Source organism: Manacus vitellinus, unplaced genomic scaffold (genome assembly GCF_001715985.3).
Source record: "Manacus vitellinus isolate BGI_N305 unplaced genomic scaffold, ASM171598v3 scaffold_8_pilon, whole genome shotgun sequence".
Lineage (NCBI taxonomy): Eukaryota > Metazoa > Chordata > Aves > Passeriformes > Pipridae > Manacus > Manacus vitellinus.
Window position 1 is genome coordinate 8,997,602 of NW_021940864.1, and position 6,346 is coordinate 9,003,947.

A 6,346-nucleotide genomic window follows, 5' to 3' on the forward strand; every position below is an offset into this window, starting at 1 on the left:
TGAACAGCAGACACTATTTTTATTTGTTTAGAGTTCCAAAAGTAAGTTTTTCCTAACAACAGTTATTATGCAAAAGCAGCACTCTGCTGCCCTGATAAATTGCTGGGTTTGTAAACATGTTATTCTATGCTATTTGACAGACAGCATCATTTTTTTTGCCACTATAAGATGCATAATGAGCTAATTTTTCTTGTTTTCCAAACTTTCCAACCCCTCTGTATACTTGCTCACCAATTTTAACCCTTTGCTTTTGCTTTGCCCATTTGCTTGCTTCTCTGCCTGGTTACAGAAACCTTTGTTTCATAACTGTCTCCCAACACCAAGAAAACATACTGCATTATTAAATACACTGTTTGATCTCCTGTCACCTCATAGCCCCTTACTGTCCCACTGAAGTCTTCTCTGGTATCTGTGTATTCTGAGCCGACCTAAGGCTCACACCTTCCTTTTTTTTATATTTGTACGTATCCCAATAGAGGGAACTGCCGAAAAGAAGGTCCTTTTCTGCTTCAAGGTTCATGTGCTGTAGCAGATGCCACCAAAAATAGAACGTGTTACCCAACGAATGACATTTTGGTGTGACAGCAATAAGGATCTCTCAGCAGTATTGAATACTTTAAAATGTCTGTACGCCCTCCCTGGTGTAAGTGGCAAAAAGAAATTGTCTTAAACTGAGTTCATTGGACTAAAACAAGGGTGAGTGTTCTTGTATGACATGATAATGTACAACATTTAAGTGGTCACTGGCATCCAGAGCCCACAAAGCACGGCAAGTCTGGCATCCTCTGATTGTTCCTGCAAAGCAGAAGGTGCAACATGAGTGAGCCAGGCTAACATCATGACTCCTCTTGCTGACAGTATGTACCTCAAGCACAACCGTGTATTTAAAGTAACAAACACTATCTCATGCAAATACAATGTTACAAACTCATTTTGCCATGTTACTACAACGGTTTTACTACCAAATATCAAGGCTTCTCTGCCCAAGGCTAGCGCTGAGCCCACAACCTTCCTCCTAACATCCTTTGCAATTACAACAAGCAGAGTTCAGAATCTAGTACACGCAGTTCAGTGCTCATGCAACAGTCACAGACAAAAAACACATGTCTCAGCACTGGCAGATCACATTACATCACTGAGGCATCATTCCTCTTTATGGCACCTCATCACCCTGGTGTGAAATAAGTTTCAGATTACCCCACTAACTGCTATGCTACCGTCTTCAACATATTCCTTGATTACTGCGCTCCTCCAGAGCTCCAAAGGAAAAGCTAACAAGGATAACAAGCAGTTTATGTAGGATGATCCTGGAGATGATCTTTAAAATCTATTCCACGAGATAACTCTTATCTTTACAGCACTACTGCACACCAAGGGAGCATGGAAAGTATTCCTTGGTCCTTTGGTAGACAAATCTTCTGAATGTGATAAACAAAACCAGCAGTTAGCCACAAGAGTAAGAAAAAAAAAAAAAAAAGAAAACCCAGCAACACCTCCACCCAAAACTTAGGGTCTGGGAAAAGCCACAGGTGTGAAGGAGGAGAAGAAAACCACTTCAATTGTACCCTTCAACAAATTAAGGAACTTCACTAGGAACTACATTAGGTGCTCATATGCAAATAGAGGGGTGAATAAAGTGAGTAAGTCATATATGTAGACAATGTAATGAGGAAAGAAAAAGGACATATTGATAAAAATAGCAAAATTACAAAAGTTGCTTCCCTTTACTGATGCAAACACTAACATATGCTCTGAGTTATAACCAGGCAAGCACTGCGATTCTTCAGTGAGCTGCCAGAAGCCATGAAAGTACTACAACTTCTAAAAATGTGGCGTAGAGTGACATGTGACGTGTCACAGTGTCATGTGCATGCCTGATTTTCTAACTGTAACCCTAATCTGCTTTTTTTGTTGTTGTTGTCTTCCTGCAGCAGCTGGCATTGAGAGGCTTGTAGCAAACGCTGGAATACCTGCCGCAGGTCAAACGGCCTCTCCACACAGGCGAGGAGAGCAGCTGCAGAGGCCCCAGAAAGCTCGAAAACTCGAGCACCCCGCAGCCCGCCAGCGCCGGGAATCACGAAGCACGCAGCAGCCGGCAGCGCTCCAGCCCGAATGCTCCCAGTCATGAGACAACGAACCTCTTAAGCTGTCTGCGCCTTGCCCTAGCAAAAGCAGTTTGCCAGCAGACTAAGGGTTTGGACAGAGAAGAGAAAATACACAGATATTGCTGTATATTTCATTACAGTTATACGTTCCGTTCGCACTGTGGAAATGCAAAGCTTGAACAAGGCGATTGCAGAGCCTTCCTCTCTTATCAAAAACTCCATTAAGGCCACTGAACATTAAGTTATTACTAAACCAGACGGATCGATGAAACTTCCTGTGAGAGGATGGTTACGCACGTGCCTACGTAACCGCCAGCGCACGGGAAAAGCAGAACTTTTTTTTTTTTCTTTTCTTCCTTTTTCCCCGAGCTGCTGAGCAGGGAAAACCAGCTCTGAAGCTAAAAGTTTCATCCTGCCACAAGGACCACGAGCCGAGGAGGAGGGAATTTTCTGCTACCCGAACCGCCGAGCAGCTGTGCCGGCCCCGCCACCGCCCGCGAGCGCTGCCCCGGCACCCCGGCCCTACTTGGCGAAGCAGCGCGTCGCAGTGGCCAGCGCGCTCGCTGACGGTAGCCACGTGCGGCGTAGGCCCGGGCAGCTGAAGCAGCTCCCCACGTGCGAAGCGTTACGCGCGACCCGCAGCCCGGCCTTGCGGGGTGGCGAACCGCTCCAGGCGCACGCGCCTGCGGCGCCTGCCTCCGGGCGGCATCCCGGCGGCGAGGAGGGAAGGGGAAGGGGCAGGGGCGCCGGGGCTCCGAGCGCTTGCCCTCCCGCACCGCCTCGCCGGCACACGGGGGCCGGGGAGGCCGGCGCGGCGCTGCTGCCGGGGAGCGCCTCCTGCGGGCGGCGGGGGACTCGCCGGCCGGCTGCGCACCCGGGGGCCGCGTGCGCGCTGGTAGGCGGGCAGGGGCCGCTTCGGCCGCTGGGTAGCGAAATCCTGCCGGCCTGCGGCCCCTCGGCGCCGCCGCCGCCCACTGGCATCTGGGGAGCGGGCTGCCTGAGCACACCCGCCCTCACCGGCGCGGCGGGAGCATCCCCGAGACCCGGATCTCGAGCAGCGGGCGCCCCGGGAAAGGCGCTCTCCCGCTGACCTCTCAGCCCTCTCTTTGCATACGAGCACCGAATATAGTTCCTAGTAAAGCGAGTCCCATCAATTTGGAGAAGGGTACAGCTGAGATGATTCTCCCATCCTCCTTCACACCAGTGGCTTTTCTTAGCCACTAAGTTTTGGGTTGAGTTGTTGGGGTTTCTTTTAGCTCTTGCGCCTAACCACAAATTTTCTTGTGCCAAAGAAACTGGGTGGTTTTGTTTATCACACTCAGGAGATTTGTCTGCCAAAGGACCAAGGAATACTTCCCATGCTCCCGTGTTGTGCAGTAGTGCTGTAAAGATAAGAGTTATCTTGTGGAGTAGATTTTAAAGATCATCTTCAGGATCATCCCACTTAAACACTGCATGTTATCTGTGCAAACTCCTCCTTTGGAGCTCTGGAGGAGCACAGTGATCAAGGAATATACTGAATGCAGTAGCATAGCAGTTGGTAGGGAAATATGAAACTTATTTCACGCTAGGGTGATGGAGTGCCACTAAGAGGAACAGCAAGGCCCCCCAGGGCAAAGCACCTCAGTCGTGAGCAGGTTTGCTGCTCAGGTCACAGGATGTTCATGTGTCACAGCGTGCTGGATAACCAGGGCAGGACTTGGCTCATGCAGGTGTGGTGCCATTCAGGTTTTCCTACCACCTGCCCTGGTTTACAGCACCTGCCGTAATGGGGTGACAGCAGAAGGACCCTGTGTGACCTGGTTCTGCAGTGGAGCAAGGAAGCAAGGCCACTGGAGATGTTGGGGTGGACAGGAGATCACAAAGCAGGAAGAGAAGGGGCCTCTGGAGGTGGCAAGCCCAGCCTGCCCCTGCTGCACGTTGGCCAGCTTGAGAATCAGTGGGCCAATGTTCTTGGCCAGCCAAGCACTGCCCTGCATGGCTTGTAGATGGTTACAGCTACAGAGGTTACAGCTCAGAGGCTGGAAAACCAACTATCCTGTCCTAGTATTTTAGGATAATATGCTGTAGTCTGAGCCAAAAAAACCCCAAATACATGGAATTAATAAAAAATTGTCATAAGGAATGGACTTCTCTTTTATAACAAATCAGTCAACGAGCAAAAAACCCCAAAGATCAAGAAGTTTGAATATGCAACAACTATGCTGTAAATACAACAAAACCTCCAACAGCAAGAAAATACTGAATTTACACAAAGTAAGAGTTTCTATCTTAGATTTTTTAAGAATAAATCTATTACTGAAATCCAAATACAACAAGGGAAATCAGTAAAGCTGTCTATATTAAGAAAAGTGCTACAGTTTTGTGCCCAAGTATTTTGTATATAATTATCAGTCATACAACACCCTGATACAGCACTAAAAGAATATTCTTTTTGGAAATGCAAGTGAAGCACTAAAGCAAATGAAAACATTTCTGATGTCACTTTAGTTCATAAGCGGTGTAGATTGATGTAAACATCCAAAGGTTGTAATCTGTGCTGTTAGTATTTGTGTATTTAGTTTTGTGTTAAATTATTTGTACACTAAATCATTGGTAAGCTCCTTTTTGATTAAACACATCATTTGAAACTTGAGGCTCAATATTTCCACAAGGAAGTAAATCAGTAAAGCGGAAAGAAAATAACTGTGTTGAAGAAGCAACCTTGAAATAAGAAATTAGCTTGCAAAAATGCTTTGAGAATGTTAGTAAAACAAAATGAAATAAAAATTGGTCTAGTAGAACCAAGATAAAAATAACTAGATTTTAATCTTATTAACAGTTCAGTATGTGACAGATATTCATTATGCTAAAGCTATTCTTGTGTTGCTCAGCTGAGAATCTAGTCCTAAATTAAAACAGAATCAGTAGTGTGTAGCTGTTCAATATCAATATTCCATCCCAGTCTGTTTCTCTGGATAATGCCAACAAAGTAAAGTAGAAACACTAAAACAAGAGTAGAGAAAATAAGCATGCAAAATTCAATTTGCATCCTGTACTGCCTCGTTGCAGACACGATAAAAGCAGCATCTAATCTACTAACCAAGTACTGCATCGTGTGCATCAGGACTACCATTTACATCCCAGTTCAGTGTAGACTGTGGATGTCAAGCTCAAAGGTCTGGATTCCTAATTGTAGGCATCTCTATAACTAAGTGTATTTAAAAATAGTTTTCGATGATGTATTCACTTTATGAATGAATTAACATTAATTGGGAAACTGTCCTTATGGTCAATCCAGTTTGATTAATTGATAGGTCCATTATAGATAGACAATATAGGTATATAGAGAGAGAGAGAGAGACACAGCTCCTAAGCCAATCTACTCTGACTTCTTACACTGCACAAGCTATTGCATTCCTCAAACTAATTCCTGCTCAAAATAGAGCAAAACTTTTAGGAAATAACCAGTCTTGGTTTTAAAATGTTCTTAATAAGTGGTTTAATGGAAAAAAATCTAGTAAACATATATGCTTTATTTCTACCTTTAAAATGCCCAGTTGACTTTTCAGCTGCTGCATCTTATTATAACATTATATACTATTTTGAAACATTCTCAGCTTTTTTTCTCTTTACTTTAGTACATTGGTAAAATGAAATGCTTCAGCATTTGCTTCTGAAATCTGAAAACAACATGATGTACTCCAGTAGTGAAATCCCGGTGACACTGAAGTCAATGACCAATACCTATATTCTTTAATGAAATCGGCATTTAATTTGTGTTTCAAATAATGTGTCCAAATAAAAGAAGTCTAACAACTCAATGATCTTAGAGATCTTTTCTAACTTAAGGATTCTATGATACGCATTATCAGGTCAGTTCTAAACAATCATACAGAATCACAGAATAGTCTGAGTTGGAAGGCACTCACAAGGATCATGAGGTCCAGCTCTTAAGTGAATGACCCATATGAGGATCAAACCCACAACCTTGGCATTATTAGCATCATGCTCCAACCAACTGAGCTAAGGAGTGTTTTAGTACAATACTTTATGCTGCATCATAGGCTTCTCTAAGATCTTGTGGGTTCAGCAACAAGAAGCTTGTGGGGACGTGTCTTTTGGGGGGAACCAGCTGGGATGATGGCAAATGTTATCACACTCCTGTTCCATATTATCACCCTTGTTAAACAGCTGACAATTTGATTATACCTCAGGTAATGAGGGAAAATTTGAATTTCAGTAGGTCTCTTTTTTAATAA